This window comes from Stegodyphus dumicola, chromosome 7 (genome assembly GCF_044657685.1).
Source record: "Stegodyphus dumicola isolate Sdum_Otavi_A_Nest chromosome 7, ASM4465768v1".
NCBI classification, from domain to species: domain Eukaryota; kingdom Metazoa; phylum Arthropoda; class Arachnida; order Araneae; family Eresidae; genus Stegodyphus; species Stegodyphus dumicola.
This window is the reverse complement of record NC_140774.1, coordinates 123,480,721-123,507,812: the sequence shown is the minus strand read 5'-3', so window position 1 is coordinate 123,507,812 and position 27,092 is coordinate 123,480,721. Positions and strand designations below refer to the sequence as shown.

The window sequence follows — 27,092 nt, the reverse complement described above, 5'->3', positions numbered from 1 at the left end:
TTCGATCAAGAAAAGGATCGTTTTTGTTGCGGAGAAGAAGAACAGACAACACTTCAAAACGGCGATTTTTTTTATTTTCGCTCAATTTGTTAGGCACCCACTTATCGAGCTTCTTTGACTTTCCTATACGATTCCAAATGATCAGATATCGTTGTTTTGCTTACACCAAGCTCCTCTGCAAACTCTCAAACAGTTGTGCACGTTGTTTGTTTCAACTTAAATCTTCAAATCGTCGTCATTAACAGCTGAAGAGCGTCCACGACGCTCTTGATCTTCCAGGTCGAATTCTCCAAGACGAAACTTTTGGTGCCACCGTTGAACTGTATATTCATTAACACTTTTCTCGCCCTATACTTCGTTAACATTTCGAGCCGCTTGGACTGCGCTGTGGCTTAGCCTGTACTCATAAAAGTAAATTTGCAGAAAATCCCGTTTCGACATCTAAACAAAAACACCTAGTAAATATTTTTTGAAATAATTTTGGAACAAAATTATTATTATATAAACTTAGAGCGAACATGGAGCTTCCAAATGATATATAAACCAGTGTAATTTCAAATATTTTTAAAATGTACAGAAAAGATAAACAATTGCAAAAACCTGCATTATTTTCCGGACAACCCGATATAAACAAATACTTTTCATTTTTTAAAAAAAGGGTTTTCGTTTTATTTTAATTTACCTCTATGTGAGCAAATATTCTTCATTATGTATAATTACAAGCATTTCAATTTATTTTAAATTACATGTACGTATATGCAAAGAATTGTTTCTCTTTATAAAAATTCAGTTTGATTTTCTGATGTATCGAATTGAAGTTTTTTTAATTCACTTTTTATAGACAACGTGTTGGGGATTTTATCACCAGATATTTAAGTCTCATAAGACTTTGTCAACAACTTACTCATGACCTAGACTCGGTCCGCGATCACGAAGATAATATCTTGTCATCTCTGCAACATTACAACACAGACGGACGCTTTGAAGGCGAAGGTTAATTTCTGCAATAATCGTACTAAGAATTGCGCTCACTGATCTACTGCAGTTTGAAGGTCACATGAATGACGAACTTCAGTTCAGTATGGTAATGAAGAAGCTTTATTACTGTGTGAATGCAGGCCAAAAAGTATCCTCTGGAGAAAGGCAGTCAATATTTGCACATCTGGGAGGATGGAGAAATCAAAAATGCCAATTCCGGGTGTTTTTATAATCAAATTCTATGGGTGCGTTTTCATATTGCGTAAAGATAGTCTGCGTTGCGAAAGGTCTGGCAAACTGATAAAAGAGCTTTCGTAAGTGTTCTGCTCCATTCTTTCTTCCTCATTATTTTAACGAATTTGCATAATCGTTAACATAATGTGAGAATAACATTCAGTTTTTTGCTTAAAGTATTGTTGCTTTGTTCAAAAAAAAATTGTTAAAGACTTTGACGATCGTGTCTGCTCACCGTAACCTACTTTTTGCTATTCTTGCAAAATTAAGCCGTAGTTTTTATAAAAGCACGCAAATTTCTTAAGTAAAAAATGTGTCATCAGTATTTCGTTTTCTGCATTTTTGGAGGGCATATTCTTTTTAATTTCTCTGCAATGTTAGAATAAATAATTATTCGGACTGGGTTAGGGCAAACTGGGAGATTATTAGAAAGATGATCGTGTTTCATGCGTTTGTAATAGTTTTTTAGTTATGCCTATTTTTGCTGAAGTATTTCGAAATTAATTAGTTTGTTTAATGCTAAAAGTATCTGATTTTTCTTTCATTACATAGAGAAAACTTAATATTGGCAGACAGAACTTAATATTGACAATTCTGAAAAATATGATCCGATTGTTTTCACTGAAATTTTTGTTGCAGCATTGCGTTGTTGATGGTCAAAATGTTTTACAGATTTATCGAAACTATCTTGAAAATAAAATAAACAGTGAACTCTGTCTGGTGTATGAATAGCGCCGATTAAAGAGAGGCAAGAAGTATGCCAATTTAAATTTTAAATTAAATTAGTGAAATTTTGCGATATTTTTGCTTTAGATTTACTTTAGTTTTGTAGTATGCATTTTGCAGAAAATAAATTTTCACGGCCTCGGTTCTTGAAATTATTTTTCATGGGTCTCGGTCTCGCAACAAAAATAAGTAGCTGTGTTAGTTATACGCGGAATGGGTCATAGAAATTTTACTACTTAAAGTAAATGTAAATTTAAAGAGAATTAGAGTAATATGTCTTACATGCCTTGCAGGTTGTTATTGGAGACGAAATCTCGTTAACATGTATAATGCTGATATAACCAACATGTTTTGCTTTCCTTTTTTCATTCGTACTATCCATAAGATCTTTCCTTGCGACCTTTAGTTTAGGGGGATGGTGAAGGACCGTATCTATGCTGTGAAACCAACATATCTAACAGTTTTCTTCAACGGGAATACCAAAATCATTCAACCTGTTATGGTTGTTACGAACCAACGTAACATCGAGAGTATTAGTCAGCAGATGCGTATGATCATAGAAAAATCGTGACTAGGTTGAAGGTGTTTAGTAAGTCATGTGAAGAGAAATATGTAACATGCATCCGTGTGATAGATGCACTTTGCAAATACCATATTTACAGAGTTTACCTGTTTAGAGTTTTTAGCTGCCGAAAGGTAGAGTCGTTGGTTAGAACACTTAGTTCGATCCAGGTTCAAATCCCAGCGAACGAAGGCATCCCCCTGCCTTAGATGCGTAGCAACTGTGTGCTAGTTAAACTAACCAACCATTTTTATACGCATACATATGTAACTTACACTGAAAATTAATAAATCCACCTAAACATATGGCATCACGATCGTGTGAATTAAACTGTGTGAGAGAATATTATGACGGTTTTAGCTGCAGAAGTAACTACTTCCTTCAAGTAACCAGATGTTAAGATTTTAAAAGTGTACTTAATGTTTCTTTCGAAATTTCGGGATTTTAATGGTTTTGAGAGGAATAGATATTCGTGTATGGGCGAAAGAAATGAAAAATAGCTCTCACAAAGTTTTAAAAAGGAAACGTAAAAAAGTTAAATATTAGAAGAAAAGGAAAAAAGGCAGTAGCGGCTTGATAATCTAATATCGTCTAAAAAAAAATACCACATTTCTTTGCATATTTTTCTCTCCTAGCATTCCAGTCCCCCCATCTAGGTCCTGAAAATTTAAAGAAAAAAAAAAAAAAAAAAAAAAGAAAAAGAAAAAAGTCGCATAATTCCCCTTTTTCTATTACACATAGTTTTTCCCTCTTAGCGCTAGTTCTATTGGAAAATCATATTCATTTGATTACTTTTTACTTTTATTCAGTGTATTAAATTTGTAGTTGAATTTTTGTTTTAGCATTTCATCTATTTTATTTTTTCTTGCATTGATTTGAAACATATTTTGTACGGATTCTTCACTAAGTACTCGGATGCGGCAAGTGTTCTCATACTTCAGAAACGTTCGAAACTTCTGATTTCACCTTACTTCTGTTATTTGTATTCCAGCTCATTGTATCCTTTATCTGCTGTTTATGTGTTCAATCTTTCGAAATTCGGATCTTTTGTTTGTCCCTTTTTCCTTCGATGTTTCTCTTGGAAGCTGTCGTCAATACTCATTCATGTGAGGTATCCCTGGCTTTTACAAGATAACTGAGCCAAATATGCGATTTCGTATGCTCTTACTGTAGTCACGTTCATCGGAAAATAAATTACTCGCCTAATTTTCCGCTCTCGATTTTTGGACTATGAAATTAGTTAAAAAGAGGAGAAATGTATGCGAGGAAATACGGTATATCTTCTGTCACCGTTAAAAGAAAAAAAAAAAAAAAGTATTGCTACTAAGAAATAATAAAGCAAGTTTTCCAAAAGAACCGAGGGGAATTCGACGAAAGATATGACGGCTTTTTTCTTGCAAGTCCTTGGCCGTGTCATCCACGCATTCTTTTTTAATAAATGAATCTAAGCAATGAAAATAAATTCTTAATAACATCGATAGCCGCTTGTTACTGTTCTATTTCTGAGAACCCTTAAACGTCACGAACACTGACTGCTTCGTGCAGGTGGCGGCCAGAGAAGCAGTTACCTGTTCCTCTCCCTTCCTTTTACGCAATTTGACACAGCAGTTCCGTTAACTGGTTTTAGAGGTTGTTTAGCTGGCGGAAAAATTACAGATAAATCTGAAGACTTTTGATTCTGAACAGCAGGTGGAAAATGTGGACATGTTATTGCAGTCGTAAATTTTAAATGCAAAATCTCACGTAGTAAGCATATAAATTTGGCTGTTGTTTACCGATGCAGATATTGTCTAAATATTATGACCGTGAAGGTTTATCCTCGCAATAATGAGTCTAGCGATGTAGAAAAGATTGTGTTGTCTTCCATAGCATCTTCCATAGCATAATAATCTTTTTATAGTGTTTTTTTTTTTTTTTTTTTTTTCATTCTTTGTTTGATTGCAGGAAAGGCGCAAAAACGTAGCATTTTGCTCACTCAGTCTAAAATAAACACTGTAATTTTACAATAGGGAGGGGGGAAAGGTATTTGTTTTCAGAAAATGAATGCAGCTCGCATTCATTTTTGTAAGTATTTATCGCAGTTCCAGTGCGTGCTCTTAACATTTAGTTTAAGTGGTTAACAAGTCTGTAAAAACCATTAAGTTTATCGAAGCAAGGGACACGAAAAATGAGCATTGCTTTCGCCGGCATTCGAACTCTAGACCTCCCGACTGCTAGCCATACTTGCTTCCAATTACACCACGAAAGTACGCGGTAAAGCGGGAGAATATATGTTACATTCTCCTCCATTTAATAGACAACTGAAAAGGTGGAAACCCAGGCACCAACTCATGGTGATGATGAATTATCGTCCACTAACATCTTTGTTCGGGGCCTGTTGTAGAGTAATTAGGTAAAGAGGAAATATGAAAATTGTGCAGTAAACTCGTAGACATCCCAACTGCTAGCTGAATGTGCTTCCATTTGCACCACGAAGGCACACAGTAAACAAGGAGAAAATACCTTAAGTCGATTTAAGTCTGAAGCAAGGTTTGAATCATGGCGAGGGCATGGTCGATCTTTATGATTTCATATCATTCCTCCTTGAGCATGGAGCTGCTGTGGTGCGAGTGGTTGATACGTCCAGGTAAGCAAGTGAAAGCTCCTGAAGAAGAAATTTGAATTACGGCAAGGGGACACTAAATTTTTACATTTTCTGGTTGATAAAAACAACTGAAATATTTTCTACAGTTTTACACTTCTTTTGCTTTCTTACAGTGCCGTGGTGGTGTAAACCGAACTCATAACACGCAAGGATGCGTTCCATACGACTAAAATACATTGTCTTGATTTCATTCAACTCTGTTAACATTAAGTTTTTAAATCTGTTTGGTTAATTTATTTATTAGGATAATTAATATTTGTATTAAAGGATATTGATTATTTCATTGTAATTTTGTTATACGTAATAAATTTTTTTTTTTTTTCTGAAGTTGTTCTGCAGAGTAAAACTGTGCAGTTTTTAAATTTGATGTTTGGTGTCCCTTTAGGCATTTTCCCGGTACATTTAAAAGCCAGATGAAGGGTGGCCGCGTAGCGGCTAGTATATTTATATTCTTAATAGTAAATTCCATAAACGGAGGAGAACATTCTAGAACGCATTCTTAGCGGTTTCATTGAATATGTTCTCGAAGGTAGGTTAAAAGCTATATATACCCTGCCTATACGCGGAGTGAGTGAGTATGTTGAGTTCAATAGTAGTATTTTGAGTTCAGAGATTACCTCGAGAGCGACCGAACAGAGTCACGAGTTGTACGTTAGTGCTTTGCCATGAAGCTGTCTTCATCGTTGTAGCCTGAAGCCTGTGTTGCTGGTTGCTTCAGCGTGTTTATCGTAGTTTTTCGATGACTGTAAACATGTCTTTTCAACTCCTATGTGTAATACTGGCGAATAGATTGTGTTTTGATTTGTCATCAAGTGCTGTCATCAATTACTCCAAATGCACGAACCAGTAAAACGCAACATTATTTTCTATCTGAAATCTAAAGTTTGGTACCTGTAAGACGTTTTGCTGGTTGCACAATGTATTAAGAGATAAATATAACATTTTCACACTGGCATTTATTTCAAATAATTCTAATATGTTTAATGAATCGTTAAATAATGTATATTAATTTAAACTAAAAATAAACAAATTATGGAAATTTTCTGAGATTTGAGAGAAAATGTTTCAAATGCTACAAAATTTGAGAATAAATAAAAACTATTTAGTCTATTCTTTTTATTTCTTAAATTGTATTCGACACATAAATAAAACTACATTAGTTTGTATCCTTGGAGAGAAATTGACTTCATTAACAGATTATAGATGCTCATTAGTCAATCGAATTCTTTTCTTATTAATTTTCAACTACAATAAAAAGCTGTTCACTGAATAATCTATTGTCAAACAAAGCGATTACTTCGAATGCAAAGATTCGTAACTGAGCTTTTTTATTTTTTGACAAATATAAATAAAAGCTAATAAAGTATGTGTCTTCAAATCTTTGAATAAGATTTATATGTTAGTCTAAATTCATTAGGTCTGTTGATAGATTTTCTGGTGCGTTATTCATGTTCGTTTTTAATAGCAATGAAAATAATGTAAACTCAGAGCTTCAAACAACTAAAATCTTAATGACTCTGTTTGCTGTAAGATGGGCCTGGTTGAGGCTCATCTAGAGATTACTTGCCAGGCTGAGATTATCTTGTAATGAACGGAAATTCTGTGGATAATCTCGTTCATCAGAAGATAGAGAAAAACATGAAACCTGGCTTTAAATAGAAAAATCTCTATTATTAAATGGAAGCACTTTTTCTCCAGTCATTGTCAAGTCTATTATCTTTTTACATTTAGGCTAAGTGAAAGAAAAATGTTAAGATTGATAGTTTTTATTACATTAAAAGCAGTTTCTAGTTCACCTCAACATCTTCTTCTCTCTCTTCTGCTCTTTGACAAAGACGCATCAAAATGCTGTGCCATTCTTCTAATTTTGAGTAACCTTTCCCTTTTTCATTCCTATTCATCTCTTAGAATGATGATATTGGAGTGAGATAACAGGGAACCAAAAGGGAGGAGCCTAAATATAACTGTTATTGTTGACTACAGGAACTATTTATGACTGTGTTTTCTTTCAAGATATTTATTTCTGGTTTCGTATTTTTAAGTTTTTTAAATATATTTTCTTATTTTGACGTTTGATTGACATTTGATTGAAGTTGATGATTGGCATTTCCTTAATGGAAGGCTTTGAAAGGTAAACCGACCCGTATCTACATTACACATGAAGCAAAATACGAAACTCTTATACAGCCTACTTGACCATCGAGAATAGAACGCAGGTAAAACTGCTAATTTTTCACCGTTTTAGTAACTCGACCGCTAGCTAGCCATTTCTGACTGGACCCAGTGTCTTGGCAATGATGTCCTTCAGAGAGCGGAAATTTAAAATAGGACTAGTAAGTCTTTAATGTATGGTATCTGGACTTTGGGTTCAGGTTTTCTATTCAAGAACATCTAACTTTTGCTTAACCACTATGGGAACAAGAGAATCGCATTGCAGTGCACTAAAACGACCGCTACTGAGATTGCCAAAACATTTTAACTTAATTGCACGTCGCAGTCAAATGTTAAACATCAAATGGTTTAAATGTTTTAACACCAAATAATTGCAGTGTGGTTGGCCTAGGACGCGTCTGGTGGCTATCAGTACGTGTACAACACATTCTATTCTTAAATCTCTAAGTGTAGCAAATGTTTTACTAATTACATGATTAGATCACTGCTTGACCATTATCGTGAACAGGTGAATATTTTGCAAGCGATCTCACTGTCACAGCACAAAAACTTTTTCTTTTCCCTTGCTTCCTATAAATTAACACCAATCGAGCGGCCTTTCATAACAAAAGGTTAACAACATTATAGGGAAAAATTTCAAATTTCAACATTGCATTGTAAAGTGGTAACATCTGTTGCGAAGTTTGAAGACAGGGATTGTTTTATCTTTGACGTCTAGAGCTGATAACTGTTTTTTTTTTTTTTCTTTTTCTTTTTCTTTTTTTCTTTTTTTTTTTTTTTCCGATATCGCAATGAATTTTGAATTCATTGTCAGTTTTGAAATTTCCAAATTTAATGCTATAATGATCAGAGCACTTTGAAGCTGGATTATTTTAAGATTACGGTTATGGATAAAGAAAAATAGTGGGTAGCATACTACCTAAATGAAAGAACCATTTGTTATGAGTTTTGTTTACTCAAACATTAGGCAGACGGATTCGAAATTTTCGACGTAAGTAAAGAATAAGTTTAATTACAAAACAGGTTTCAAATATCTCGAATTTAAGTCATGTTTCAAAAGGCATGCAAAAAAAATGGACATAAACTGCCGCAGAAGTGAAAGAATGTTTAGTAATTAGAGCAAATGTTCCATCTCCTTCGCTTTGCATCCAGAGGCGTTTGCAAAATCATCAAAAAGAGGTTTTACTATTTCGTGACAGAGAAAAGAAATATGGCACAGTTAGACAAAACAACATTATCAGTATATCACAAGTTTATCAATGAGAGATAGTCGTAAAAGACACATTCACAACTGTCGAAACTGTGAGTGCATGAGAATCTAAGAACTTTAGCTCTCTTCGGAAAGTGTTGGTTGTTATTTTATGTGCAGTATGAGTGCTTTGTTAGCATAAAAATTATAGGTAGTTGAGCCTTGGTGAACGCGTGTTTAAATTAAACGCTTCTGCTTAAGTGTAGATTTGTTTATCTTCTGATAAATACGATGAATTAGAAAATTTAGGAGATCTAAAGCAATTTCTAAAAATCAAGAACAAATTACGCAGTATGCCAACATAAATTAGAAATATTTCTGATTTACAACAATTAGAAAATATCTGATTTATAAAAATTAGAAAATATTTGAGGTGTTTTTTTGTGATAAATTAGAAAGTATTGGATATCTAGATCAATTTCTAAAAGTTAATAAACGAATTACGCAATATATCGATATAAAACATCTTAAGAAACCTTTAATGTATCATAAATGCATGAAATTGATGTAGATACTTGCCTGTTTTATCATTTAAAAGGAATGCAAATCTTAAAATGTTAACATTCGTCAAAATGTTATCGCCGACGCATTTGATGCAAACTATATGCGGTAAGAGAGCAGTGAATGTAATGTAAAGATAAAAGGCAAAATTAGCTCTAGTAAATACTGTGTTATTAAAGTAGTTCTACAGGCATCTCGATTGCTAATATTGAGATAAATTCAAGTATTATGTGTATATATTTAAAACGGGCCAAATCACGCTGGCCAGCTTCGCCTGAACTATGTATTGATACAGTAAACCGAGTATTACAGTAAAACGTGATATCTCTTGATTTTGAGTTATTTTTAATCGCTTAAAATACAATACCAAAAAGCTTAAATAACACAGAAAATTTTAAGTGTAATATTTTTTTAAAAAATACGCTTAATTATTTTCGCAGTATTTCTAACAAACAGAAATGTCATTAAATTTCAAGAAAAGGCTTTATTTTTTTATATATACTGCACATTTTCACGTCTTTTGTTGTTAGAAAACTTTTCGTCTGTACTTGAGTAGTAGGAATAACATCTACAGATTTTTTAACCTTTTAGAACGATATTAATGTATGTGGTTACAGATAGACAAGTAGTTTTGCTAAGAAATCATCTACTCTTAAATGGATGAATATAGTTACAGTACATAGTTAAAAACTCTTTCTTCCTCGTTACTTCCTCCTAGACCACTATTCCCCCTCAGCATATTTTACTGCACGAATATATCCTATATAATGTATATATCATAAAAAATGTGCATAAAAATCTGCTATTAATTATACAGCATATAATATCCCATACAGCATTATTTACTGCATTATTATCCAATATTATACGGCATTATTATTCATTATTACACAGCATATTAATGTGCATAAAATTAATGTGTATAAATTAATATGTATAAAAATCTGCTATTAATATTACGGGTAAGAGAGTTTTGACAATAGTGCGCTGTTAATTATTAAGTTATTGAAGGAGTATAAATTTTACTTGGGTTTAGAGCTCCGCGAAATGTTGGCGCTCTTATTTCTGCTTGCTTCGAGGATCGACAGTACATAATTCTGCGGTACCCAAAGATGTAATACAATTATTCTATTTCCTTAGCCAGCCCAAGGAGCGGGGTAAGTAGTAGGTCAAAAATTAAGTCTATAAAATGTAAGAGAAGTCTGATTTTCATCTATTTTTTAATCTATACGAACTAATGTATAAATTTCTTTTCTTCGAGAATAATGATTCCACTATCCGGATGTAATTACAGTTTTCAAACGAGTAGGGAACCATCCATCCCAGAGTGACAGAAGCCGCGGATGGAATGGAAAGTGAAAACATAAAACAGACAGAAAGGAATATGTACGCATCTTAAGCAAACATATGTCATTTGTAGAGACAGTGGGCGTCCGCCGAAAAAGGCAGCAGAAATCGACAAGCGACGCCCAGAAGAGTAACACCGAATCCGCCCTCCCAACATAAGCACCGTTAATCGTTAGCATTCGGGTGCGGGTCGAATCTCACTCCGAAAAGTGCCGAAGTTATATACGAAGGCGTATTTTTCGATAAACAATACAATCGATTCCACATTTGGGAGCCGGACATAGGCGGTAGAACTCGTCTATTATTGCAGACGAAAAGAAAGCAAACTAATGTACCTGAAGAATAACAAGAGGTAAACTCAAATTGCAATCGTTTGCTTTTGCCTATTGAATCAGTGATCATGTTTTTAGTTAGACACTTTAAATCGAAATTCACACAATAAAAATATAAATAATTTATAAATAATTCCTATTTTCATTTAATAAAATAATTATATATAATTATATATTATTAGTATATTTTTGGCGTACTCCCCCCCTCCACCCAGCTTTTGAGCACTACGTTCCGAAAACAAAAAAATTTAAAAAAAAAAAATCGCAGAATTTTTTTACTTTTTCAGTTGTACATAGTTTTTCCTGTGAGGATTAATTTATTCCGTAAATTATAGATGGAAGAAGAAGGGAGGAAGGAAAAGAAAGGAAAAAAGAAGGGTGAAATGTGGAATTTAAAAGAAGGGAGGAAATGTAGAAGGAAATAGGGTAATATCGTAATAAAATGTAATTATTTATGTTTTACTGTGAGTCAAATGAAAATAGTGAATAAATATTAGAGCTAATTATGCCTTATAATTTCTCCAATACGATTTCAATTATGAGCACAATACGTAAATATGCATATATGATTCTGCTATGTATTAACTGCTTGTATTCCACCGAAGTGTGTGCTGTGTTTTTTTTGGAAAACATGATTTTTTTTTCATGAAGTTATGCATGATCCTATCTTATAAGTGAAGTAAATTTTTATTGTTTTGTGGTCTGTTGAGGATGAAACTGTAACATAAAGATTCCTTGTTGTCCTGTGTAACGTGGACGTTGAAAAGTTGTAAGATTGTTTTTGTCATTTCAATCAGATTATTGTATAAGCTATTTTATCTCTATTTCATTACGCTCCGCATTGGAGAATGCTTTTCGCAACGTTTTACGAACGACTTAAAAACATAAACTTTATTGCTTTGTGACATACTGTAGCTGCTGCATTTTATAATTTCTTCGTTTGTAGAGAACAGCTTTCTGCGCAGTTACCTTCTTCAGCTTTAATAATGTGTGAAAGTCACATGGAGCCAAGTTCAGGCTAAATAGAGGGTATTTTACTTTATTCAGACAAATCAAGCGATGCTGACAATGTTATAGCAGCAACATGTGGCTGGGCATTATCCTAAAGAACAAAATTAATACATTTTCAACAAATCTTGTAATGAATGAGGAAGAAATACTTGATTTTCTTATTACAATTAATCCATGTATGAGAAAAAGTGGGGAAAAGTAAGTACATTGTAAAGTTTGACTTGCTTTAGCATAAACTAGTTTCAAACTCCTAACAGATATAAAGTGAATTATTGCTGTGTATAAAATTAATTGATTCCATTCCATTCCATTGACGGAAGACGCGAGCACTGTACCTTTACCATAGGGTGCAAAAAAAGTATAAAATTAATTACAAAAAAAAAGTATAAAATTAATTACAAAATCTTGAAAATGTTTTAAAATAACCTGTTTATTTAAACAGAAAATTTGAACTGTGCATACAGAATCGACACCGCTTACGGCGATGCAACTAAAATAACAGTCAAATTTAAATTAAAGCTTAGGAAAGTAGACAAAGACTACACAATTAAATTTGGCTTAAAACTCTAAACGGCATAACAGATTAAATGTCTGCAGCAAATAAAGCAACGCCGAATCATTACAATCTTATCAGAGATGGCAGGAACTACGTAACGCAGTTACGAGGAGCAGGAATACGCTGTATCCAAAAATATCAGCTTAAATACTCTTACTCATTTGCATTTCTGATGAGGAAACGTAAAGGATAAGTTATAGTAAAGGTTGAAATTATAAATAACTGCTTACTTTCAAATAATAGCCCTAAAAAATAGAACTTTTTTTTCCCTTTTTTGATTTTTGTAATGTCTTACTCTGTGCAATTTGTGATTTAAAGTGTATCCTGCGTATGTATATTACACGAATATTGCTATTTTTGGCATTCCTTATTACTCACTGTTTCTCATTACTAAAATTAATCCTGGAACGTATCCTCCGTTAATAAGGAAGCATTCATGTATGTCTTTAAATTTATAATAATCTTAACTTTTTTTAGATAATTTAAGTTTTTTCATATCATTAAATTAAAATCTATTGAACGCAAAGCGCATAGAGTTAGAGTGGAACCTTAATACAAGATATCCTCAAACACAAAAAATGAGTTATCATTACACTTTTGAACACAATAGCCAAACACTCATAAGCTCTTATTGAACGGTTAAGATTTGAGAAAATTATCTCTAGTTATGAATTTGGTAGTGATTCTTTTTAACAATTATACTTTTCAAACTCAGCACAATTAACATAATGAAAGTTTACATGAAGAAAACTGTCCAGATTTCGATTATTAAATTTATGCTTCCTTCATTTATTAGGGTTGGAGAGGTTTTAAACTCATATTTTAATTCAATTCAGTTATAAATAAACGAAAATATATTAGGGAAAATAAGTGTAGTGCATTTAATCTTAAGGAAAGAAGCGAGCATGAATATAATATATAGCAGGCAAAATAGGATGCTTTACATCCTATTTGCAGTACAAAGTGCACATCACAGTCATTTTGTTTTAGTTAAGTCATTTTGTTCAAGTTACTGAAACTCTAACAAATTAGAGATGCTCCTAAATCAGACTTCATTATTGCAGTTAAAAACACTCCTGCACTGTAGATTTAGATCGCTGCTGAGACTCACTTAGAGATGGGCAAAACCGCTGTTTTATGAAATTGGATCCGAATGGTTCGCTCATTGAAATGAATCGGTTATTATTTTTTATTTTATTTTATTTTTTTTTTATTTATTTTATTTATTTATTTATTTATTTTTTTGTTATTTTTGTTTTTTGACTCACGGCCTCGCTAACAATAACTTTGATGAAAAAGATTCGGAAAGACGGGCGAATTAGGAACGGTTAGCGAAGATAGAGCGAAGAACGGAAGAGTCGGAGGAGTGGGATCAAAGAATACTGAAACAATCACTAAAATCTGCTCTCTACACAAAACTAATACTAAAATTCTAAAATAATAGTTTTTTCAAACAGCTGGGAAACGATAAAAATTATACTCGCTTTTAATGTGGGAGGGCAAGCATTCTTATGTTCCTTAAAATAGAAGTCGAACTTTCCTGGCCCCCTTCCAACAGAGTTCCGTTCTTTGTTCGCCAATCAAGTATAAAGCTTGCTCAGTAAAGTGAATGTGTTCATGAACGATTAGCATGTCTGTACTCCTAGCAGGATTCCAACAAGAGCTCTTCGTGAATTGTTACAGAACTACAACTCCGTTTACTGGAATCGGTGTGAATTTGCTCAGTAAAGTGAATGGTTCTTTGAATCGATTCCGAAACTGATCACTCTGGTTTGAGCGTCAAGGCAAACTGACTATCATCGTGTTTCTTTTTATTCTTGCATCTCAGGCACCAAAATCACGAGTGTCGTTGCTAAGAGAACGCAGTAGTAACTCCATAGATGTTTGGGGTTATTCTCTCATATAATCCAATATCTTTTAGAAAAGTAAAGCATCTATAGTTTTATTAACTGTACATTAAGCACAGCTATTTTCAAAGTACCTGTTGTAAGAGGGCGAGATAGGTTTTTAGGAAAAAAACAATTTCTGGTTTGGGAATGGCTATAGAAAATGATAGCTTTGCAATATATCTGAATCTTAACTAGGGCTTTCAGTTCCCCATGCTCTTTGCCCACAAGTGTCATAAGAATGGCTTCCAGCCTCATTTTTCTTAATCATGCCCCGCACTGTCAGACAGAACTGGTTTTAACAGTAATTGGAAAACTAGAGGTCTGGTTTCTGCTTTTGACTATGTGATTGTGTTTTGGACTTTGCACTGTTAATATATTTTGTGCATTTTCAAAATTTTATAACTTCTATTGAGCGTTTTCCTGGCTGAATGATATTATCCACGAAAATTGCCCATTAAATAATGAATACCGTATTTTCTAATTTATTTCTAATTTATTTTATTTATTATTATTATTATTATTGGGTTCTGAAAATGTTAATTCACATAATTTTTTCCTTTCTCTATGATACAGATTTTTCCTTCTGAGGGCTAGTTTATTAGTATTCCGTGTATTCAATTTGTATTTGCATTTGTATTTTATCTATTTTATTTTCCCTTACATGTATTATTTGAGACGCGTTTTGTGCAGATTCTTCCCTAAGCTACCCGGACGGTTCAGGTGTTCTCCCTCTTAAGAAGCTTTCCAAATGTGATTTCACCTTACTTCTGATATTTACGTCCTAGCTCATTATATCTTTATCAACTACTGAAGTGTTCGATCTTTCGAATCTTTTATTTGACTTCCTTCTCATTCTTGCGATCAATGTCTTGGGAACTGCTGTCAAGACTCGTTCATTCTCGGCCAAAGAAGTTTTACAAGGGAATTCATTCTTACAGCTCTATATCCGTCAGATATTGTAATGTTAATAATACTGTGCGTTTTTACTGGAATGTACGTTTCTTTTAAAGAAATAATAATGTGATATTTATCAGTAGTTTATTCAGGACTACTTTGCATTTGTTATGTTCTTACTCTAACCGCTTTCTTCGTTATTTAAATTACTGACATAATTTTTCTTTCTCGTCTTCAGACGATAAAATTAATTGAAAAAAAATCTGATCTGTACACCACATGACTTCCTTGTACGGAATATTAAATTATACGCATTTTTTCTTGCATTTTATTTAAACTTATTAGACTGAATTAAACCTACTTCGCCGACAGCGCATAAACCACAAAGAATAAATGCATTCTTTAAAATCCACTTTGTTTACCATAGCGACACTCTGGCGCTAGGTTTACTTAACAGTATTATATTTCGTTCATATTATAACTCTGAATGCACAAAATTTATATCATTTAAAGAATTATCTAATCGTTGCCACATGTTCTACTCAAATACTATAATAAAGCTAGAACTATGTATAAAAGAAATTAAGCAAACAAAACAAAAAAGAAACAGTTTTTCACAGACGATTGAGTATTTCTCATTCAATTAATTCAGTTCTCACTTCGCGACAAGGCAAAAATACACAAAAGCTCAAAATACCTGTATTAAAAATTACGAAGTAAATCTTAAACGCTTATTTCGCCGAAAAAATTCCAGAACGGATTAAGCATGATTTAAATAATAAATGAATGCGTTATCTTTGTTGTTGCTAAGCTAAGTTTCTCTAGATTGGCAACAAATCCACTAGTCTCCTGTTTCAAATGTAAACATCGATGGCCGCCATCAAATTAGGCTTAGCGGCACTTAAACAATTTTTAAATTGTTGATGATTCTAAAAATATTGCATGTAGATTTACTAAAGGCATAAACCCTTAACCGGAAGATAAAAACAACATAATTCAATCATTTTTAAAGCAAAAAATGTACAATTTACAAAAATATAAGAGTAAAGAAACTGAGATCACTGAGCCGGGTAACAGAGTGGATATATTTATAAATATATTTATATACGTTTGGCGCGGCCGATTGAAACCAAAATACGAGGTGCACATCTACATGTTATAGTAGCCTTATATACAAAATTTCAACGTTCTGAGGCTACTCGTTTTTGAGTTATGCGAGATACGTACGTACGTACATACGTTCGTACAGACGCCACGAAAAATTCTTTTCAGAATTCATTTTAAAGCAGTTTTTTAGTTTTTTTTAGAGAAAAAGAATCTTTTATTCTGTCCTTACGTGCAGATATCACGCAAAAACATCGTTAAATTGCATTCGAAAGCGGTCAAAGTGGATATTTTCGTTGAAATATGTTGCCTGAAGCTTTTCGCGATTACAATACTTCCTTTTTACTTCGTACAAGGAAGTAAAAAAGTAGAAAATACACGAGAGAAAACGGTAATTAAAAAAATGATATATGCGTACTTCAGAGCATATTCGCTTTCGTATTCATTTTTAATAATGTGCGGTAAAACATACGATTTTTATTTTGCATTAAGTAGCAGGATGCGCATCTTTCTTACTGAAGGCAATGTTTTTTTTTTAGTCCAAAGGGATTTGAATCCCGAAGGACTATTAGTTTCGTTTTGGCATTTTGCGTCGGACTCATAAATGTCGGTTCACTTTTCAAACTGTTGCCACAAAATGTTAGAGTCCTGCATTATATTTGAAGAAATTAAATAATGAAAAATCTGCATAAATGTATGTATATTTCTCGTATTGTGATAAAACAACGGTACATAGAGTCATCGAATTTTGAATAACGTTATCCTCCAACGAATATGAGCATCTGGAAGACCAAATTTTAAATTTGTTTTATGATCGATTTCCTATTTTTTAAAACTTTGACGAATTTTTGATTAACAAACTCAAGGATTTCAAAGCGAGCAATGGCAACGATGTGCAGAAAAAACATTTTTATCTCCAGCGCGTGAGTCTCTGTATCGGAAATTCTAAAGATATGCTCGTTTTAAAACTATTTTGCGATATTGCTGTTGCACTGGATCTTATGGTTTAAGTGCGAGGAACATGATATTTAATAAAGAAAGGTAGCACACAAAATGTTAAAAAACGCCCCTTTGGACGTAATTTAAAATCTGAAACATTTCAGATTTTTTTTTTTTTTGGACAGATTCCTTCTACTGGTTGCTACTCATTCCGCAATACTCTCAGCTAATCATTCCGTAATATCTGTTTAATTATTTGAAACAATTACTTTTAATTTCGTAGTAACTATAATTTGTAAGTTAATTAAATATAGTTTCATTTATAATTAATGACGCTTCTTTAATTACAGGTAGACTGGCTAAGTTAATTTTAGTTCTCCAGGAAAGACTTGGTAAGTCGAATACATTTCTGAACTAATTTGAATTACTTACTTTCCTAGAGTATTTTAGAGAACAAAATATTTTGTAGTAGTAATTAATTTTGTAAAATTTATATTAACAAAATTGTTTTTGAATTAGTAGTTGAATATTTAGAAGCTCTTGTTTAGGAACTTTTGCCCAAGAAACATCGTGAAAATTTTAACGTTCCTATTTTCTTCCTCAATGTTAATAATTTATTTGTGAAAGAATTTCTCATTTCTAGAAGTTTCTTTTTCGAAGTAGATCATATACTCGAATCAAAATTTTTCACTCACTTTCCACGTGACAGAAACTTCTTCCCAGGAGTCTCATTTTCTCTCTTATCTTAGTGCGGGTTTTACCCTTTTTGAAGGTTCTTGCTTACTTTTAGATGATTTATATCATCATTAAATGTATTTTCTTAATTGAAAAACGTGGTTCTTATTGGTAATTGTCACAGCCTTGGCTATCTTCGTTATCTATAGACATTCCTTTTTTGCTATTTTTATATTTTTTAGTTGTTTTCACGAATTTTCACGCACGTTCTTCGATATGTTTTTAAATTCTTCATCGTATTTTTAATTTTAAGTAATACACGAAGTTTTCAGTATGATGTTTCGCTGAAAAATAAGTCTTCTAATATTGATGCGTTTCCTTGTTAGAAATTAATCTTTTCTTATCTATTGTAGGTTTCATTTTGGGTTTTATCACATCCTCATTTATCTGCATAAACGTTTTTATTGGTGAATATGTTTCGCTGTTTCTCTGAACATACTTCCGTATTTTAAATAGGCTAAATGAGATGTAATATTTGAAAAATAAATAAATTATTTTAGATAATGTCAGTAGTAAACAGTAAGAGATGTTGTTTTAGTTCTCATTTAATTTAAGCTTTCATAGTAGTGTTTTTTTATCACTACATCGTAGCTTAGTAGCGTAGAAGCCCCATGAAATGTGTTGCAAATTTTCAAATTCACCTAAAATTTTGACTTCAGAAATTTAAATTAAAATTTTCTCACCATTTTCAACGTTAACTTATGTTAATCAGTATTTTATGTAATGAAGATGGTGAATTTCAAACAGAGAAACAAGCTGGTGAATTTGTTAAAGTGAATTCGTGTGTTAGTCTGCGAATTCAGTGCCTAGGTACCAGGTTCAGATTGTTATTATAATGATAAAGATGATTAAGTCACTTTTAATTTCAGTGTGTCGTTATTCGAAAATATTTGGAAATTCGTGGGTTAAAAGATACACGTATAAGGTATTTCTCCCGCCTTCCTAGCGAGCCTTCGTAGTTCTGCACGCTGGGCCGGTATTCCAGAAGTCCGTGGTTCAATTTCCGGCGAAGGAGGTTGCACATTTTTCATCTTGCCTGCTCCCAAAAAAATAACCTAATGTCTCTACAGTGGCGCCCGAACTAAAAGGGTTCTGGATGATGACTCTCCACACCCAGGATTTGGCGACTGAGTCCCCTAAACTCCAGTCGCCCTTTAAAAGGGGGAGTATATAAGGTGTTCCTCCCGCCTTCCTAGCGTGCCTTCGTAGTGTAGTGGTTCTGCACGCTGGGCCGATGTTCCAGAGGTCCGTGGTTTGATTCCCTACGAATTCCAGAGGTCCGTGGTTTGATTCTGCTTAATTGGAAGTTTGATTCCCTCCCTTCCAATTAACCTAATGTCTCTACACACGTTTGAAAATATTAACTGACTTTTCATAGGTAAAGGAGCATACAAGCAAAGGAAGTTTTTCTCGCTTAGGCAAACTATGCCAATTTAAATATATATATATATAATTATTCAGTATGCTGTAGCAAACCTGAATCCTGTTTTTGTTATTTGAAAATTCGTGTTAATAAATATACTTTGATTGCAGAAAAATATAATTTAAAAATTTTTCGTTTACTTGAAATGAATACATTTTTAGTAACGGGAAATAAGCTTTAATAATAAAAAATATTCGATTTATATTATTTAGATATATTGTGTTCTCAATTCGCTGGTAATTAATATTCAAAGCATTAAGTAAGCAAGCAAGCACTGTGTTGAATGATTTGAAATCATAATAATTTTATTAAAATTCTGTTTTAATTGATCAAGGGTTCAGTATCCCTTCAAACGTGCTTTTGTAGAAGGTCAGACATAATCTTGAATACTCAGTTTATTTATGAAATTATTTCAAATAATCCATGATGTTTATCTCGCCATTTCTTCAACATTATCAGAAAATATTCAACAGGCTTCAAATTTTTTATTTTTCTGAGCAGCTGCGCTGGCGTAGCGATCATTTTAATATTTAAGATTCATTGCCAACGAATAAATAAATATATTATTTAATTGACAATCGCTCATCTTCAAATCTCTGAATAAAATACTAGATAACATTTTGTTGAAATGTGTCTCACAATAAATGTTACATCTGTTACACCAATATCAATTTCCTCGCTCAACAAATAATTATGTACTATTAAGATGTATATCTATATGTTTAGCTTTATCGCCTTTTGCTTAAATAAAATGTATTAATCATTTTTCATGATGTGGAGAAACACTTTTATCTCGATCATAAATGTGAGAGATATTTTGTAAACAATAATTTAAAAATTCCACAAGAGTTCCAGCTTTCTTTACACGTTTCTACAAGCTAACGGGTATGTTTGCTATTGCAGACTCCTGTAAACTCTGCGGAACATTAATGATCATATCGTAATTAGCTTCTACTGTTATCGAATCCTAAGCTACAATTGATTCTTGGAGATATCTCTGCCTAAATTCCCTTCTAGAGACAAACAAAATTAGTTTCAGGTAATGGACTATAAGCAGGTTATTCATGAATGTCATATCTGCCATTTTTATGACCTGAGAAATAATTACGCAGCCAGCCGCTGGCATCATTTGCAAAAAATTTGAATGTGGCATCATTACAAATTGCGATTAAAATGTCTTATAGCCTCATTAACATTCCTAACATTTTATTTTAACTGCATTTTAACGTTCTGTGCTTGTATAGCACACTGCATATTTGCAGAGGACAATATAAGGTAACCATGCGCACCTTTAAATATAGTAATCAACTTCAACAGGGTGTTTCTTTTCGTAAAGGGGGCATACGGGAATTATACCTGTTAACAATGGTACACACAGAAGTATTCCAAACGTTCGCCAGCACTGAATTTGCCCTTGCAAATTTTGAATACCACATCACTGATTAGCTGCATTATAACGTTGCGCGCCTCTAACTAGCACGCAACCAAGAGGTGACTGTGAAAGCTTGTATAAACCACAGAGTCTTATAAAGGGTTTAAGTCCCTTTTTATTCAACGTAATAAATTACAATGGCGTCCTCTTGACGCTTACAGACTGTGCCCACTAGGCAGTCAAATAAAAATAAGAACCTGAAAAGAAACTAAAGACAAGATTCTAACTACGAGGCTCTCTAAAATAACTAACTCACCGCGTTTTACAAATACCGCAGCTAATTCAGCAGACTTGAAGCTCACTGGAACAATTGCAACTACTTCCCGCCAAGCACATAGGCCGCAACGCGGGGTTCTTCAATTCTCGATTTCTACATCCGCGCTCGCTAAGTAAGAATAACTCTCTCACCGAACTCGTTTCCTTCTATTTAAATCATAATACTTCCGCTGATAATTTGAATCCTTGCGCGTTCTACTCAAATTTACATATTCTGGCATTGGCAGTTCCAGGGGAAAGTAAGGCTTGACAGGAAAGATAGTTTAAACTTAAAATAAATGTTAGTTCAAATAAATATAAACCCTACAGCATAATTCAAAAGACTTTCAGTTAACAGACATATGAATAATCCATGCGCAGTCTAATATGTGTGATTTTTATCTCTGGAAGAATCAGCCATGGAAGAGGAGTGCTGAAGAGAATATACAAACTAGATAAATTGGAAGTAAAATTTTCAGTGTAATGAATGTTCCCCAAAGCAAGGATTTTATAATCAGTAATAGCAAACATAACAGTTCATTTAAGAAAATTATCAAAAATGAATGTGTGAAATTTCAAAGTTATAAGAGACGAAACTTTAAAGAATGGATTATGTAATTCAGTTGATTCACAAATAGAGGATATGTTTCTTCAAACACTCCCTAGATAAAACGATAAAAGAATTAGCACGTCTGCCATTTTAATTGAAAGAGAAATGGTATTACGTTACAGAACATTGTCTGTTGCGATAGTTAAAACCGTGAAACATAAGATTCCATTTTAACTATCCTAAAATAGATGTTTAACGCTCGTGTTATATACATAGCAAATGATTGCCCATCGAAAGCACGCAGAAGATTGCTAATCGCACGAAATTGCGATCAGACGTAGTTATATCTCTCGAGTACTATTCTCTTTTTCTTTTACCGCGCATTCATCAATTTCGTTCTCGTGTGGGAACCGCTGCTCGAAAGCAATGACCGCCCCGGCCTTGGGGCTTGGACCCACTGGGTTTCAAACAGGCCGGCTCCTCATCATCATCTTCCGCCCAACCTTCCAACTACTCGTCCATCATATACAAGACACCCGCTTTGTGAGGGGATGAAGGGGGAATAATGTATGAGAGATTATATGCATGAATTATAGGCGGAGTTATAAAATGCCTTATGGGGCGAGGGTTGTTGTGGACTGGCGCAAATAGCTATTAAACGTATTTTCTTTCTTTTCTGTTAAAGAGTTAGAAAGCGTTTGGAGTAAGTTCTACTTCTTAGCTTTGAAAGAATCGTGACTGCATTTATTATTAGATCCTTAGGGGGTTCTTAATATTTGTATATACAAAGTCGAAAACGTGTGCGACTTACAGTTTCACATGGCCTGAGATCATTATCTTCCTTTATTTTTCTAAGTCTGCAACAGAACAAAATTCAATCAATCGTAATGTGCTTGAAATAAGAATTTTGTATGGTAGGGTTCTGCTCGTATAGAAGCTTAAACCAATGTCTTCCAGATCCTACTAGACTGACAAGCGAGTGATCGCTCTAGTCTGAATTCAAATGACAAAGGCCTTACAAAGGTTAAACTAATTATTTTCTTTACTCTTATAAGATATTTTCTTACTCCTTCCAGATGCCTTTTAAATACATACTGCATTTAATCAGATTAGTTAAATATGCATTCAGTTTTCAGTTTTACAATATTTGGATGATAAATAAATGTGTAATGAACAAAAAAAAAAAAAAAAAAAAAAAGTATGACATTTCGTGTGCCACTCTGTATAACTCTGTATTTTTAAAAATAATATTTTCGTAAACCCTTCCGAAACTTCAGCTGTCTTTTGGTATGTTTATATTTTTTCATAAAATTTAAATTTTATCGTGTATAATTTCACGGCTTTATAAAGGAATCCGGTCTTCGAATTAGAGGAGGTTTAATGTAGTGGAGCTATCTTATTTATGACATGAATCTAAATTTTTGCTTTTTTGCTAGGTACGGTATTTACATATAAACAAAAAGGTAACATATAAATGTAACATCGTCAAAATATTTGAAATCGTGGATTTTTGAATGGCATAACAAGAGAGTATCTCATGCACACACGCCCAGGCACAATGCGTTCACGAGGTTTAAGGCCAAGTTTTATAAAGAACGAAATATGAAGAAAACTAATTATATATTCGCTATATAATTTTCTGTATACATTCCTTCTGATACTGTGTTACCTAGTATGTTGCATCTTCTCTAGATTGCTAATTAGAGGCAGTTCTTGCAGTCTTGTTTAACCCCATTTTTCAGATTTTTTAATTTCTGAAATGCTTCTAGAATGATACCTTTTAAGGCAAGATTTCAAAAGGACTCCATGCTTCAGGAAACTCTAGAAGTGGAAACGTAATTCCTTTGTTTGCAATATACGTTACTTGCCAAGAGGTGCATTGTGGAAAAACCGTTCACTCACTCCCCCCCCCCAAAAGAAAAGAAAAAAGAGAAAACGAAACCATTTCTTTGTTCCCCCCTGTTTTATCACTAAAACCGTAACGTCAAGTATTGGCTGCTTAAAATAAAACAAATAATTACATTTACACTTCTTACCATAATTGGATGATATTTTAATGGAATTAAGATGAGAAAAGCTAGAAATGATTTTTGTCAAGCTGTTTCTTTGTATCTTCAAGGGGTTAGTTGAAAGCATTTAGTCCGACAATTTTGTAGACTCACTATAAATATATATCACTATAAATAAATAAATATATATATATACACACATGCATAGAGAGAGATACAGAGAGACAGTGAAGCAGAAAAATATCTATAAAAGAATTACGTATGATACATGCGATAATAAAAGCTACAGTTTTTTGTGTTGCTTTCTTTTTAGTGGGTTTGAGAATTTAGCCATAGAGGAATTGCTGTAGTTATTGTCTTCTGCTTGCATTCCTCGTAAATACAGGTATATCATCTATTTTAGGAAGATCGCGTGTGAGAAATTGCCGCCAGCTTTGAAATGGTAAACATCAGCGGTTGAAGAGACATCTCTTCAGACGACGAAAACATCGCATGTGGTGACATTAATTTTCATGCCACCGCTAGAAGGGAATGAACTTAGATTCCAAGGTTGCCCGTTGTTGACTCACTATATAGGGTAGCAAAAACAAAAGGTATGTTTCTGTGGACTGAAGAATTCTTTTGTAAAGCGTCTTCTTAAATTCGTTTCAAGATTTAGTTAAAATATTCAGCTTCATGAATTAACAGGTTTTTAGAATATTTGACCTTCCTTTTTCTGCCTTTGCATCGCACATCATTTCTTCTACAAAGCGTAGCAAAATGATTGATACACATTTAGTTTTTTTATGTAGAATTACTCTGTTACAGTTATAGATTTGTAACTAGCGCTGTTTTAAATGAAAAAAATAACCCATCTTAAAAGTTGTTTTCATTTTAAAAGTACTGAATGCGAACTAGTCTTCTTATCTGACTTATGTCTAGTCTGCCGCATCTTAAAAGTGAACTTCGATTCATTCTATCCTGACAGGTGAACGAATAATTGCTTTTTTTTTTTACATATGCAGCTTTACATTTCGAATGTGTGAAATCACCTTTGTATCGATTTTCCTGGAGATGAATTCTTACGTAAGTGTCTTCTGAAAGCACATTGAACTGCCGTTAATGAATTAGTTTTATCATATTGAACTGCCCAAAACCTCCTCTCTGCGAGACGACGTTTTTTAATATCATCTATAGAAAAACAATTAGTGATTACTTCTAACTTTTTCCTAATAAATAAATAAATAAAATAAAACCGAAAATAAATATTATATCAGTCCTCATCCTAACACATATGTTTAGCTGTTTTCTCACATTTAATTTCAGAAACTGTAACATTCATTTTGAGGTATACTGTCAATGCATTTCGATGAAAATTAACATTTCTAAATTCGCTGATGCTTTTGTTTGTGTCATTTTTTTAACTTGTAATGATCACATTATCCACGGGCCGATTGCAAATATCAACATCTAATGCCTAAATTAGACATAAAAATAATATCAATAATTCGATTGAATTTTAAACAGGCCGAGTTTTCTGCTTTTACTTAATTATAACTTTGCAAAATCGTATTAAGATATTTTATGTTTTTATATTGCTAAGTTAAAATAGGTGGAATCAAAGAATGATTTGAGTATTTTCACGATACTTGAATTTATTTAGTTGTTGAAATGTAACCGTATCACTCAGTAGCCATATTTTTTCTCGAGATTTCTGTACATTTTCGAACTACCTTTAGATAAAGTTTTTAATATTCAGACACAAATTATCCGTTTTTCTCTGCCCATTTTTCGAATTTTTGTGGCAAAATAAAAACAGTGTGCTCAGTTGAATCCCTGTCATTGCATAATAATGTAAGTGATGCTGTGCTTTTTTATTGTCATAAGTGTTATTTCAAAAAGTAAATAGATATTGCATAAAACTTTTGCTTTTTGTTTGAAAAGCGTGCATGATTCCGGAAGTCTAAATAATGTCTCATTTTATGAGTACGAAAAAAATACGGAATCTATCTGCCGCGAGAGGATTTTCTAAGAGAAACTGATACATGCACGGTGATGGATTTTTCATAATTCAAATGGAATTCAAAAGTTGTTTTAATATCATGATCAACAACAGATGAAGTTCGCCATGTTTAACATTGCTCTTTAACGGTTTATTAATGGTATTGCTCCACAGCAAAAACCTTAGTTCTCCTAAATCATTTTATAATAATGGACTCCTTCATGGTTACTGACTTTGACTAATGATGTACTGTCTTTTCTTCTCAACCGATACATCTTAGAGATTTTATTCTGCACAGTTTATTAATCAATCTTTAAGTTAAATAATTCTTTCCTTGAGAAGAGAAGCATTTAAATTTTTTTATCCGAAGCACACATAGGATTGTTATTATTTCATTTGTTTTCCGTATATTAAAAAATTAAGGCTTTTATGACATTATAAGATATCGTAATCAGTCAAAACGTTTCTGACTTATATAGCACACTCTAATATTTAAAATTAGAGCTTTATGTTTTGATGTTTTAAATCCTCACTTAAAGCGATTTTTGCTCATGACATCACTGCACGTAACAGTTAATATTCTCTGTACATGATAAGAAAAGTTTCCCAGAATGTAAAAAATGTGAAAGAGACGTATGTGTCTTAGTTCTCCGATGAACTCTGACTTGCTAGCAACGAAGTCCTGCAATAATACTAAAATTACACGAGATCAAATGATATCAAAATATACAAGACGCTTATCAGAGAATAAGACAAATCGCGTTTTCAGGTGCATTATCCTTTTCAGAAAAGTTATTAAGGTTTATTAGTCATGCGCTTGTGACATACACCAAGAACCCCAAAAATGTGTGCATGTTTTTGCTCAAGACATCACTGCTCGTAACAGTTAATATTCTCTGTGCATGATAAGAAAAGTTTCCCAGTATGTAAAAAATGGGAAAGAGACATATGTGTCTTAGTCGTGTAAAATAAAAATGTCCGTTTGTATTAGAGAAGACTGCCGGTTAGAATCCAAACTAAGAAAGAAATCCACTCCTGAGATTTTATTTGATCTACATTATCATTAGCTGTGATATGTAGCAGGTAGTGCTGTTCTGTACACCGTATCTGTCTGCAAATTTTATGTAAAGTAGAGATCAAATCAAGTAAGTAGTCTCAGTTTACTGCTTTCAGAGACTCTGACATCCAGCAGCGCATTTAAGTGTGCATGCAAGTCTCTTTTTGCAAAGTGCTTTGAATATTTTTTATTAATGATCATTTTTAAGAATAAATAATTCAGTTTGTTGGAAGATATTCGAAACTCAAGACAGAATATTTGAAACTGTACTGTTTTTAAAGCTTTTAATGCATATTACATAAGCATCTTCTATCTTTTAATCTTATATAGGCGATAAGAAATTTTGAAATTTATTTGAAAACTATTTCTGCTCCTTGAATTTTCAATTTGTCTCCTTGAATTTTCAATTTGTCCAAATGAAATAAACTTTTTCTTCTCCTTACTTATTTAAATCGTCATTTCTCACCGCGAACCTTGTGAAATCCAAGTGAAAATCTTAGATATTCATTGAA

General features: G+C 33.0%; 1 protein-coding gene across 2 annotated transcripts in view; it reads left to right on the top strand.

The window, feature by feature from the left end:
- Positions 1-27,092, top strand: part of LOC118182129 (uncharacterized) — a 388,309-nt gene that overhangs the window by 144,930 nt on the left and 216,287 nt on the right. Inside the window, exon 3 of one of the 2 annotated variants that reach the window (XM_085820778.1) lies at positions 17,489-17,530. The exons of the other annotated variant lie outside the window; for it this stretch is intronic. The gene's annotated coding sequence lies outside the window, so the exon portion shown is untranslated. The remainder of the gene's footprint in view (positions 1-17,488; positions 17,531-27,092) is intronic. 2 annotated transcript variants of the gene reach the window in all.